General features: G+C 41.8%; 1 long non-coding RNA gene across 1 annotated transcript in view; it reads left to right on the forward strand.

The window, feature by feature from the left end:
• Window positions 1–221: 221 nt before the first annotated feature.
• Gm46072 overlaps window positions 222–14,346 on the forward strand; it is a 47,397-nt gene continuing 33,272 nt past the window's right edge. Inside the window, exon 1 of the long non-coding RNA XR_001778764.1 lies at window positions 222–326. This is a non-coding gene — a long non-coding RNA (predicted gene, 46072). The remainder of the gene's footprint in view (window positions 327–14,346) is intronic.

Here is a 14,346-nt window from a genome sequence, read left to right on the forward strand (position 1 = left end):
TGCTTTTAAAAATAACTCTCATTTTATACTGCAATGGATTTTCTATTAATATGTAAGTCAGTAGTGATATTAACCAATGCATGTGACCTACCGACCTTCTGCAAATTTATTTTGTTGCAATAAAATACTAAGGCAAATGTGCTTCTGTGTGTGGATGCTCGTTAACGCACCCAGTGCCCTTGGCATGCTAGCTGTGCCTCAGCTATTCATCTGCATTTCATAAGGCTAACTGAACTCTCAGGGAACTCATTCATTGCTTAACTTCCAAACCACACGCTCTGGCCAAAGAAAAGGAATCCTGACTTAGAAGAACCGATTATTATAAGGTAAAGCCTTGATAATTCTGATGTTATAAATCTCTCATGAAATTTATCTCTTTAGCTGTGCAGCACCGACTCCTTCGGGAATTGTAGAAGAGCCGGAACAAATGAGTTTTGCCGTAAAGAAGAAAGGCTAGAAAGAATCAAGTGATGTTCAGATTTAGACGTTGGGTCATTTGGGCCTCGGTCATTTGGGCTTAAGTGACAGTGTTGTCACCAGCTAGCTTTCCAAGAGGTGTCTAAGCTGCAGAGGGGCAGGCTTGCTCTCTTTGGCGCTGAGGAGCATCGATCAGAGGAATTCTCACAGCTGCTCTTTGTTCTGGGGACCCCAGAGCTGGGAACAAAGTTTCATGTATCCACTTCCAGGCTGAGACAATGCCCCTATTCACAGCACTGAAAGCAGCATCCAGGCAGAAATCCAGCAGCAGCAAGCACAGCCGGACTGGGCAGTTAGAAGAGGTTGAAAAAAAAAGGCAGACAGCCAACCCCCAACAATTTTAGAGGTCACCTGAGCCTCCATTAAGGATGAGACACTTGTGCCAAAAGTGAGGTAGATTTGCCTCAAGGTAGATTTACCCAGGACGGGAAGTCATCTCCCAGCTTATTGCCACCTAAGAGGAGCCTGTGGCCATTCCTGCTGGAGTTGTCCAGAGGATTAGCAGGACATGGCTTCCTGGCCATTGGGTCAGAACCGAAGCATCAGGGACCTCAAATCCAACTTTAATAAGCACCATGGATGTCCGCTGGTTACACTATTCCTTCTCTCAAAAGAGTGGGAAGGGTCTGAGCCCAGGTCCCACAGTCTCCACTCCAGGACTCCAAGCTGTAAGAAATAGGTTGTAGGGGTCCATTTCGGTATGAGGTGTACTTTCTAAAGCTTATCAAAGAGTCCAGATAAGGAGGAGTCCTTAGGCCCTCCCTTCCCTAGCTGGTGTCTGGTGTTTGCTTGTCTCATAACTTTGAGAGTTGGAAGCCTCAGGCAATTAAACAACCGAGCCATGTCAGAAGATGGAATGGTCTTAAGCCCCAGAAGGTTCATGAATAGGACAAGACTTTGTATCCTGAACAAATAGCATGTAGAAGTGTGTGTGTGTGTACATGCATGTGCATGTGTGTGATATATTGGGTTATGCTAGAGGAGTCTAAAGAGTGTACTTCTCAGGTGAACCAGCCTGTTCACCTGAGGAAATGAAGCAGAGGTTTCTTGCAACACAAAGCTTTAAAAACTGTTGCAGAAAAGACAAGCCAGCCATTTCACATTTGTTCTGTGTTGGCATACCTTTCTACAGGCTGGCATAGGGAAAATGAATCACTTTTGCTAGTCTCCTTGATTTACAGTAGATTGAGGTCTCCTGGGTCCTCTCCCACACACCGTGTTCTTCAGAGTCCCTATCTGTCAATCTCAGTGCTTGCTCCCCAGTGACCTCAGTAGGCACCCCTCCCTGAGGAACAGCTCTGTCATATTTTGTAACTGGGTTTACCTTCCCAGGTGGTTGAGCATAGCATCCATCCTCCAGAAAGAAAAGAATTCTTGGTTCTTACCAAGACTTTTCTACTTGTACATAAAATCAATTTTATTTCATTTCCTACTTTAAAAACAAAACACACACACACACACACACACACACACACACACACACACACACCCACACACACACACACACACCAAAATGTATCAGTTCCATCATCAAGTACATAGAAGTTAAAGAAACTCGTATACCAAGTTGCTCACACCATCAAATCCCAAGAGAACGACTTTGAGAAACGTAATAACTCTTTTTCAGCCCTCCCCAATGGAACTACCTCTTTTGAACATTTTGTAATTTTTTAAAAAAATTATGAGTGATAAAAATTGTCACAGTTCCCAACTCTGTACTAGAAACATCAGATCCTATCCTATTGATAAAGCAAGTCATGCTATCACAGTTACATATTCTACCCTGATCCCCAGCAAGAACATCAGGCTGGGGACAAGCAAGAGAGACAGGAAGCAGAACTGATGTAGCCTAAGAGGACAGGATGTGCAGGGAACATATCAGAGCTGCCAAGGACACGGGTTGGAGATATTAATTACAAATCAGTGACAGGAAGGAGAATTGAGTGGGTTCAGATTCTTACAGGAGATACACCGGAGTAGCATTTTAAACACTGGGGACCATTTCACAAGGAAGAGACGGAAGGATGACGGGTCAAAATGCAGGGATGGATGGGCGTGGCTGAAGAAGGGGGAGGTAGTCGGTTAGGATGAGTTGGGTGTGGTAAGAAGCAAAACTGACAAAGGACAGGTTAGGGAGGATCACTTGGAGACTTGGAGATGGCCAACGGTCCCAGAGACAGCCCTGAGCATGTGGCAGCGTGGGGGAACAAAACCGCATAGTGATCACATTTTAAAACAGCATTTACCGAAGAGATGCTCCAAAGAAAATCCATCATTTGCCTTCGATGGCTGTTGCTGTCCTGTGACAAAGTGAGACCACATGCTGGTGCCCGGCATCCACTCACCAATGTGATCGACAGAGAGCACCACGGAGGCAGAGTAGTTTGCAGATGACAAGGTGAAGAGTGCACGCACGCAGTAATAACACAGGCCAGCAGGTGGCGCCCGCAGGAGAGAAGGTCTCTCTCGAGCTGTGGGACACAATGAAAGTACTGCTGAGAAAAGAGTTCATAGCATTAAATGTCTTCATATATATATATGTATATATGTATATATGTACATATATATATATGTATATATATACATACATATATATATATATATATATATATATATATATATATGAAAGTTCTCATGCCATCAGTTTAATAGTACACCTGAAATCTCTAGAAAAAAAGAAGCAAATATACCAAAGAGAAATAGAAGGCAGGAAATAAAATCAGGGCTGAAATCAATCAATTAGAAACAAAGAAAACAATACAAAGAGTCAAAGAAACCAAGAGCTGTTTCTTTTTTAGTAAAGAAAATAAACAAGATAGACAAATCCTTACCAAACTAAGTAAAAAGCAGAGTTTCTTTTTTTTCTATTAAATATTTTCTTTATTTACATTTCAAATGCTATCCCAAAAGTTCCTTATAACCACCCCCACCCCTGCCCCACCCAAGGCAGAGTTTCTAAATTAACAAAATAAGAAATAAAGGGGGGGGGCATGACAACAGACACTGAGGAAATTCAAAGAATCAGTAGGTTTTACTTCCAAAGCCGTTCTCCACAAAATTGGAAAGTTCTTAATGAAAATTAAACCAAGATCAGGTAAATTATTTAAACAGCCCTATAACCGCTAAGGAAGTAGAAGCAGTCATTAAAAGTCTCCCAACCAAAAAAGATCCAGAACCAGATGGTTTTAGTGCAGAATTTTACCAGACCTTCCAGGATTAGCTAATACCAACACTCCTCAAAGTATTCCACAAAATAGAAACAGAAAGGACACTGCAAAACTCACTCTATGAAGCCACAGTCACCCTGATACCTAAACCACACAAAAACTCAACACAGAAAGAGGATTTCAGACCGATTTCTCTTATGAACACTGATGCAAAAATACTCAATAAAATACTGGAAACCAAACCCAGAAGCATACCAAAGACATCCAAAGGCTGTCCACTCTCATTGTATCTATTCAATATAGTGCTTGAAGTTCTAGCTAAAACAATAAGACAACTAAAAGACATAAAGGGGATACAAATTGGAAAGGAAGAAGTCAAAGTATCGGTATTTGTGGATGATATCAAAGTATATATAAATAACCCTAAAAATTCTACCAGAGAACTCCTACACCTGATAAATACTTCTGCAAAATGGCTGGATTAACTTAAAAAAAAAATCAGTAGCCTTCCTGTAGCCCTCCCTTATACAAATGATAAGTGGTCCGGGAAAGAAATTAGGGGGACAACACCATTTACAATAGTCCTGAATAATATAAAACATCTTGCTGTAACTCTGACAAGTGAGTGAAAGACGTACATGACAAGAACTTCAGGTTGCTGAAGAAAGAAATTGAAGAAGATATGAGAAGATGGAAAGATCTCTCATGCTCATAGATCAGTAGGATTAACATATTGAGAATGGCCTAATACCTAAAGTTTATAAAGAACTCAAGAAGTTAGACACCCAAAAATCCAAATAACCCAACTGAAAAAAGAGGTATAGAGCTAAACAGAACTCTCAACAGAGGAATCTTGAGTGGCCAAGCGACATGTAAAGACACGTCCAAGGTCCTTGGCCATCAGGGAGATGCAAATCAAAACAATTCTGAGATTCATTTTACACCCATCAGAACGGTGCAAATCAAAAACTCAAGGGACAGTACATGCTGGTGAAGATGTGGAACAACAGGAGCACTCTTCCATTGCTGGTGGGAGTGCAAACTTGTACAACCGCTTTGGATATCAATGTGGTAGTTTCTTTTACAGACAAGTAGATGGAGCTTGAGAATATCATCCTGAGTGAGGTAACCCAGACCCCAAAAGACGTGCATGGTATGTCTTGTAAGTGGATATTAGCCATAAAGTACAGGATACATACTCTATACTCCACAGATCCAAATAAGCTAACCAAGAAAGAAGGCCCAAGCAAAGATGGTTGAATCTCACTTAGAAGTGGGGAATAAAATAGTCATGGCATATGCAGGGACAGAACTGGGTGGGAGAGGGGATAGAGAGCAGAATGGGGTTCAGGATCAGGTGTGGGGAGAGACAGAAGAGATGGTCAGATGGCCACGAGAATGAACGGAAATCTGCAGCTGGTGGGGATGGGGAAGGAGGATGTGTGCATCTTGAGGACATGCCAGAGACCCAGGATAGAGGAGGCTCCCAAGAATCAATGGGGGATGACCTTAGCTGAGACCCACGGCAGGGGGATATGGAACCTGAAGAGGGCACTCCTGTAGCCAGGCAGGAATTCCCTGGAGTGATAGGGATACCAACCCACCCACAAAACTTGTGACCCCAAATTTATCCTGTAGATGTGTGACTCCACACAGGATTCAATTTACTTGAATTTATTTACTCAACTATGAGTACAAATAACCAGTTCAAAAATGACAAAATCCTGTGTGTTTTCTGCTTCCTGACTATGGAGGATCAATGTCACTGGTCCTCATGTCCCTGAAACTATGCCTTCCTGCCACGATGCTCTTCTTAAATTCTAAGCCGAGACAAGTCCTGCTTTCCTAGCCTTGCCTTGTGTCCACTATCTGGTCAAAGCCTGAGACCAGTAACCAATACAGTCATTGATGTTTGGATTCACCCATAACCTGAATTAAATGTCAGTTAAGATGGCCAGTGAAATGGTCCTTTTATGGCTTTAGAATCTGCTGTCTTTTTAGGGTTTTGAAGGGAAGTTTTACCATGCCAGCTATTTACACTAAGATATTGGAGCACATAAACACTGTGGTCGGTGTGGGTGCCCTACATAGGGAGAATGAGACCAGAAGGAAGCAGCAGCAGTGGGGGGAGTGTCAGTAAAGAAACACTGTCAGGGCAGAGATGAGTATGAGAGCTCATGGCAAGGATACAGCTCGGCTTCAGATGTCTCAGAAGGCCATCCCTGGCTTCGGTAGACGTGCATCCTCAAAGGTGTTTGTTTTGATGTTACACACACAGGTAGGAAACTACAAACAAATGAATGTGCACAAGGTTGACAGTTCCAGATGGGGCGCCTCTGAATGATGGCTGGAATGCAGCCATTGAAAATATTGACTTAATCTATTCAGATTCCTGAGGGAAAGCACGTTCTGTGGTTGTTTACAACAGGGCACAAACATATATAGAGGCTTGAGTTTTATATAAACAAATGACACAGACATGAATAAAGAGAGCAGGAAGAAGTAAGACAAACAATTATTTTTTTGATATTTACATATATTATTTTTAATTACTTGCTGGTGTGTGCCTGTGTGTTGGTATGTACATGTGAGTGCAGCTGTCCACAGAGGCCAGAGGCTTGTGTCCCCTGGAGCTACAGAAGGCTCTAAATCTCCTGATGTCAGAACCAAACACGGGTCTCTACAAGAACAGCAATATCTCCTACAACCAAACCTCCTCTCCAGTCCAACAATTCCTAGTAGCAATTGAGGCAGGCTAAAATAGTGTGTGTGTGTGTGTGTGTGCGCGTGTGTGTCTGTCTCTGTGTGTGTGTGTCTGTGTATCTGTCTGTGTGTGTGTCTGTGTGTGTGTCTGTCTGTGTGTGTGTCTCTGTGTGTGAGTGTGTGTGTGTGTCTGTGTGTATGTCTGTGTGTGTGTCTGTGTGTGTGTCTCTGTGTGTGTCTGTGTGTCTCTGTGTGTGAGTGTGTGTGTGTGCCTGTGTGCACACAGGCTCATGTGTTTGCCTGCAGTGTCTTCCTCTGTCCTCTTCCCACTTCAGTTTTTGTTACAGAACCTAGAGGTTGCCATTTCTGCTGGACTGACTTGTCAGCAAGCTCCTGAGTCCCAGTTGCTCCTCCATCTCAGCACTGATTTAGGAGCATGCACAGCCACCCCCAGCTTTTTCATGGGTGCTGGGCATTAAACTCAGGCTCTCACACTTGTACAGAAAGTCCTGTGCTCTTTGACGCAGCTCCATGGTCGCCCCCACCTTTTTTTTTTCTTTTATGTAATTTGTTTTTAAAAACCACAAAACCACAGAGGCCATGCACCCTTGTTTAATTTGCAATGACCTCTAAAGACTATGAAAAAGGAGAGGAAAACCAGAGAGGCCTTCAGTCTGCAAAAAAAACACCTCACATCACTGAGATTTCCCTGCTGATAGTTGGGATGTTTGAGAGCTCTGGGGCCTGGTTTTTGTTCTGGCTCTCATGGTGGACAGAGGGCAGATGTTTTGCTTGGGGTTCAGCAATTCTAACCCTTCCTTCCTGTGATATGAGTGCCTTGGGGTACTCCAGTAAGTCATAATTTCTCATCTTGTTCTTGCTTAGACTGGTCTTGAGGCAAGCGGCAGCCCCCAGAGCTGTTAGCTACTCCATTCCAATTCTATAAGTGTGCATCTGACATTTTTACCATCTATAGTTTTCTTTTATTTTATGTTATTTTCAAAACATGCACATATGTACATGTGTCTTGTGTGCACAAATCTGTACATACCTGTTGGAATTTGTATGGCCATATGTGTCCAGAGAGAACTTGGAGCAGAAACGATAGAGAATGTTGTTTGCTGGATTCCTCACAGGCTCATGCATAGCTAGCTTTCTTATACAGTAAGGACCAGCCGCCCAGGGAAAGGTGCAGCCCATAAAATACTGGGCCCTCCTACACCAGTAATCAAGCCCCCACAGACTCTCCCACAGACCAATCCTTTAATGGAGACTTCCTTCCCAGAGGACCTTCTCAGAGGTTGTGTCAAGTCATGCTTGTTGCATGTAGCCTTTGCTACCCCGCTTTAAGCTCCAGGCAAACTGTACACTACCAGCCCCCACCCAAATTACACACACACACACACACACACACACACACACACACACACACACACACCAGTTACTCTTAAAATGCCTTTGCTAACTCAAAGACTGGGCACTGCTAAATCTCCCCTGCCACCTCAGGCACAATTGGATAGGTCATTGGCCATTCAACTTTATCTCCTGCAGCTACTGCCTCCTTCTTACCCAGATCCCTGCATCCTCATTCGAAACTCTAAGTGTCCCGCCCTGTCCTCATCAAGAATCAATTGGGGAACATGACCTTAGCATCAGAACCACCCTTAAGCCCCTCCCCATAACAAATCATTCACAGAATGAATTTTCTTTGGTTACTGAGCTTAAGTTTCTAAGTTTCCATATCTGCTTTATAAGAATGTGTTGCCTCTGAAGCAAATGGTTGTTGTTTTTAACTGAAGTGCCCAGGGAAATGAGGAGGTTTCATGATACAACACTTCTATTGTCTATTTACTCCTCCATAGAACACGAGATCTCAAGGCAGATAATTTCTTCCCTGATGTAGTGAAAGCTCAACCTTAGTGCAGTAACGGGCATGTTGAAATGTGCTGTGTGCTGTAGTTCTTAGCCCTTCTGGAATTCACCCTGCTGAGCAATCTTAGTCCTTATAATCCATCTTCCCCCATTCTAGAAAGGATTCATTTAAATTTAAGTGAGGTTAATTACAATTTGTGTCTGTATATATGTGCAATGCTCAGGTGTATACAGGTGCAAACAGATGTGCTAGTGTGCATGCATATGTGTTTACATGTGTGGAGGTCAGACAGCTACCTCAGCTGTCATTTCTCAGTCAGCACCCACCTTGTTTTTTTGAGACAGGGTCTCCCATTGGCCTGGAATTTGCCAGTAAGGTAGGCTGACTGGCCAGTGAGCTCCAGGGGTCTACCCATATCCAGCTTTTTTATGTGGGCTCTTCTCCAGTCTGCTCAGCCTTTTTGTTGAATAAATGCTAATAGATCCATGGTTGCTTTCTCAAATGCCATCTAGAACATTCACCAAGATGCTGTACTTGGGGGAACAAGGCATGGCAGTGAACTTGTGCTCCCTCTAGTGACATTGAAAGAGCACAGCACAGCTGTTAAAATGTCAGATGTCAGGGTGGAGCTCTCTCAATGGCCATTTATTTCAAATTGTAGCCACAATAGCAGAATATTCCACTCCTCAATTTGATGTGGAAGGACAGTTAAACCTAGATTTTAGCCTCTTTGTGAATACCTATGTACACCTTGCCTCCCTTTCTCTGTGTCTCTGTCTCTTCTCCCTCTCCCCTACCCCCCCCCCCGGGTGTGTGTGTGTGTGTGTGTGTGTGTGTGTGTGTGTGTACCTGTACATTCATGCATGGTGTGTTGGTCCTCCAGCATCTTCCACATGTTTGAAACAGGGTCTCCCATTGGCCAAAAACTGGCCCCCTCCCCTTCCAGGGAACCTCTTATATTGCAAGACTGGGATTGCAGGTATGCTCTGCTGTGCCTGACTTTTTATGTGTGTTCTGGAGATCTGAAACACTTTATAAATGGAGCCATTACCCCAACCCGAATATAGAGTAATAATCTCAACATAATGACACCAGAAAATCAAAATGCAAATGTATACCCTTGTGTCTGAATCTCAATTGTAGAAGAGAATATGTGTGAAACCTGCTTTGAACATAGAAGAGGCAGAGGCAGAAATACCCAGCATGGCCAACGGGGTGGGAGAGTCCAGTGAGTGCAAAGCTCCACTCTTCCTAAGCTCTGCACAAGACTGTGTGTGCACAGGCTTCTCTCTGCTCTCTCGCTGGGTGATACAGGATCCAGACTTTGAGGGCCACTCTCCACACGTCCTTGATGCCTTCTGGCAGGGACTGTCAACAATTGACTCTGATGCCCTAAGGCAGTGTCTTTATGGACTGTACCTTCATTGCTACATTGTTACACTGTTACATCATTACACTGTTCAGTTACACTGTTACATCATTACACTGAACAGTTATACTGTTACATCACTACACTGTACAGTTACATCATCACATCATTACACTGTACAGTTATACTGTTACATCATTACACTGCACAGTTACACTGTTACATCATTACACTGTTCAGTTACACTGTTACATCACTACACTGCACAGTTACACTGTTACATCATTACACTGTACAGTTATACTGTTATATCATTACACTGCACAGTTACACTGTTACATCACTACACTGTACAGTTACATTGTTACTTTGTTGCACTGTTACATTGTTATGCTGTTACACTGTTAGGCTGTTAGACTGTTACCCTGTTACTGGTGGGCTACCACACATCCTGTTCTGCTTTCCCCTTGTTATTATGTAGTGGCGCTTTGCGATAAACTCCTCCTTTGGAGGAACATGAACAACTGAATCCTGTGTCCTCTAGCAGAGGCTGACATTTCCTTGACATGTAGGGTTGTTTTCTTTGTTTTGTTTTGTTTTGTTTTTTATATCCCCAGTCATTCAGGAAGCCTTGTGTTCAGGGCAGTCTTTGAAGTACTTTCTAAGTAAACAAACAATGCAATAAAGAAACATGCAATAGGGGAAGTCATTAGGATGCATGAGCAGTATGCGACAACCATTTGTTATAGTCAGTAAAAGCAATGGAAACAATCACAGTATGTGAGGATGGGAGAGGTCAGGCTTAAGACAGTGCCAGGGCAGCTCAGAGGATGCTAGAAGGGTAGAAACCTCTGTAGGTCACTTACTTTCCCATTGGGTGATACCCAGGAGCTCTGCATCCTAGCCCCTCCCTGTAGCAGGAACTGAAAATTGGCTGCAGAATTGGCCATGAAGGCTATGTCTAATTATGATTCATCAGTATCCTTATTCATGCCCTGCAAGTTCTCCCCTCCCCCAACACACACTTTCATGATTGATTTCCTTCCTCCCTGCTCTCTCTTTCTTTTTTATTTTTCTTCCTTTTGATAATGCTTATTAGTAGCTCAGGCTGTTATCAAACTTGCCATCCTCCTGCCTTGTTGTGTCCGACCAGCGGCTCACATGGCTGGGTTCTAGTCTGGAAAGGCATCTTGGAAACCTGGAAGAGAAGAGGGGGGACTAGGCGGCGCGAGAGAGAGACGGAGCTAAGACAAACCAGGTTCTGATCAAAGCTCAATTTTACTAATTCGAGTTATGAAGGAGGGGTAAGGGGCTAATTCCCGCCAAATAACCCTGGGGTCCAGTTGCAGGGTGACCACGTGTATGGCTCTAGAACAGCAAGGTGGCAGTCTCCAGCAGTGGGCGTGGCAGAATGATTAAGCGGCAGGCTCCACCCTGATGCTCTCTAACACTGAAACCTGAGCAAACAGGTTTCAGGCTGGGGAGGGGAGGTTACATCTCTTCCCTGTTGTTAATATTAAAAAAAAAAAAGGCTGGGCTGAGGCATAAAATTTATTTATGCTCAATAGTTCTGCCTGAATTTTTAGGGCTTAATGAAGAAACCTGTTTCTGTGGGGATTTCCTAACTTTTCTTATGGTAAACCATATCTGGATAAGACTGTCCTTTATGTCCTAGTAAACAACTAGCAGACTAGCCCTGAGCTGTTGGCTCTGTCTCTTATAATGCTAATTAGTACTAAATGGGTAACTTCCTTGTAGAAATTTTTATCTGAATGCCAAGTAGTCAGCTACACTGCGTTGGAACCCTGGCGAAGGCTGACTGTATGAATTGAAAGGCACTTTATTATGAATAACACTGAAGGAGAGTACGTGGATATTCCTCCACATTCTTGGATGACAGGCAGGGAACAGGGAGGAGGGGGTGACAACCGGCTCCGTAGTACAAAGCCAATTGGCTTTTTAGGGTGGGAGGCTGTGAAGAGCTTGCCCTTCTAACGGTACGGTCTCCAACCTCCCCCCACCCCCATTAATTAAGTTTAATAAGGCCACGCTTAACTGAGGTGATCAAATGATTTTTTTATCCTTAGATGAGTGGGCTTTAACCATGGCTTGGGGAGATATTGACCCGATTTTTCTCGTGGGTGCTGTCACAACCCACACTTGTGGCTCTTGGTATCTTTTGGGGAGGGGAGGCAGAGCCTTAGAAAGATATTTTTGGTTGTAACTGGAACTAGATACCAACCTCTATCCAAACCGGGTGTATCTCACAGGGAACCCAGAAATAGTCAAGCTGGACCTTTCCCTGCAATAAATTTTTGTACCCAAGCAGTACCCGTACTGTATTCGTATGATCACGAATCAGTATGCACAGTTCTGAGTACTGTGCAGCTCTTAAAGGAGAATTGTCAACCTCAGATTTAGCAAGGCCTCGACAGGAATTATATTACTAGTAACATCACAATGTGTGGTTCTTAGGCTATATTAGGAGCTGGAGGTCACCCTCTTCATCTCTGTTATTCTTACAGCCTGAGGAACTAAGGGGGCCTTGCAATAACAGCAAGGGTGGAAAACAAGAGACCAGCTAAGGGACTAAGCCCATCTATCAGAATAAAAACCAATCTCTTTTAATATTTGAAATTTCTGCCTTTCTAGCCCTCGTAGTAAACCTAAATTTCAAATCAGACCTAAAGCCACAATATGTGTTGGAATGTCTTTAGAATGAAAATAGCAGTTGTCACCTGTACGCTCTTGGGGGCAGGGATGCACGCCCACTGTAGTCAGGCTGAAGGTGTTGATTGACCTGCTTGAAAAAAAAACGAGATCTAGACAATGAGAAAATAACAATGCAAATCTTCTTTTGGGGAAGACTAGGTACATTATTTAGTTTCAAATAGCAAGGCTTAAGCTCAGTCTCTGGGCTGGTTTTAGAATTAGTAAAAAGGCCAGAGATTCTCTGGAAGTGGGAGCTGTGCTCAGAATTAACTTTGTTAGGTAATTAAGAATATTAGTTATCTACAATAGGAATCTCTAATATGGGACTAAATATTAGACCAGTCTAAGATTGATTTAGAATGACTGGTCACAATGAAGAAAAGAGAAAAATCATTATGACTCTATTAAATGACTAATCTTATTAAGTCAGAATATATGGTCTTTGGTGTTCTATTGCCATAAAGTTAAAAGGTTTGAAGCTAGTCTAAACTGGAAAAATGGCAAACAAGGATGGATCTAAAACATGAATCTAATTTAGTTTCCTAGTCATTTTAATCAGGGCAATGAGTCAACTTACCTGCCAGCTCATCACACGAATTAACCATCATGTTTTTGTAGCGTTCTGTGGAGAGAACCTGTTTTTCCCTTCCTTAATAAGGTAGCTGTTTAGGATCAATCTATAAGCCAATAAGTAGATCCTTTTAAGATACTATAAAGCATTTATTAAATTGTTTGACATTTAAATTTTAGAATTTGAAAATAAAGGTATGATTTAAATAGTGTGCATGGGAATGCACTAAATAGTATGTATGGGGATATAATTTCCCCCTTTTTTGTCTTTTAAGAAGTTAAAGTTTTACAATATTTAATCTTTTGACTTAATAACTTGTTGACAAAACATTTTAAATACTTGGATGTAAAGGGGCAGTGACTAATTGCACTTTTAATAATTTCTCTTAAGGAGCAGTTGTAACTAGAAAGCTTGAAAAGTTATTAAGAGTCACATGTGCATAATTTATTTATTTATTAACTAAAAATAAGAGCATTCATTTGTAGTAAATTATTAAGTAAAAGTCCTCAAGAATTAACACTATTATGTGGAAACAAGTAGTAACTGAGGACACTAAAAGGAAAGAATTATACATGCACAATTTTAAATTAAATATTAATAATATTAAAATATTATTTTAAACCATAGCTGTTATGAATATACAAAGAACGAGGTTATATATCTAATCTACCTTATATGTACGACCTATAGACTGTCTGAGATATAAATCTATCCTGGCATTGTTTTTAAAATGTCCAGGCAATTAGGACAACTTAATAAATGTCTAAAAACCGCCTTCTTAAAAGGGCAGCGTTATTTTTATGAGTTGTATATGCATAAGCAATTGCAAATTTGAAAATTAATGGTATCTGGGGGACGAACAATCTTAAGCAATTGTGAGCTTTGAGATATAACATTGACTATTAGTATACAAATTAAAGTTTGATTGTTTAGCATTTTAAAACACCATCTACAGCATACAACTAGATTACTTGTGCTAAAACAGGGGGAAACAAGAGACTAAGCATGTGATCTAATTTACATTTACTTACATCCCATATAGGGGTTATTATTAAACACACTAATTGGGATGTATGCATGCGTGAATTTATAAAGATATAAAAGCATGCATAAAACAATTTTTAACTTATATTTGGGATATTGATTGTTAAGCTATTTAAAAAGATGGTATGTAATAGGTCAATTATTAATATTTTGTAATAACCAAATAAATTGCTGTATTGAACATACACTAGCCAGGTTTTTAAGACACAATTTTTGTTATAGGTTTTTAAAAAATATATGAATATACTCTACAATTTTTTATTAGTACCACAGTTGAAACTGTGTTTTGAGGTGAAACCTACTTTGACCTTGGCTGTCTGCCCTTGGCCTTCCTCTCAGGCAGAAGAGGCTGAAGGCAGCCCAATTTATTGTAGGCCAGAAAACTTAATTCAGGTCTTAGTGAGAACAATATGGCTAGTCTTGTTGGGTC

The sequence above is a fragment of the Mus musculus genome, chromosome 8, assembly GCF_000001635.26.
Source record: "Mus musculus strain C57BL/6J chromosome 8, GRCm38.p6 C57BL/6J".
In the NCBI taxonomy this organism is placed as follows: Eukaryota; Metazoa; Chordata; class Mammalia; order Rodentia; family Muridae; genus Mus; species Mus musculus.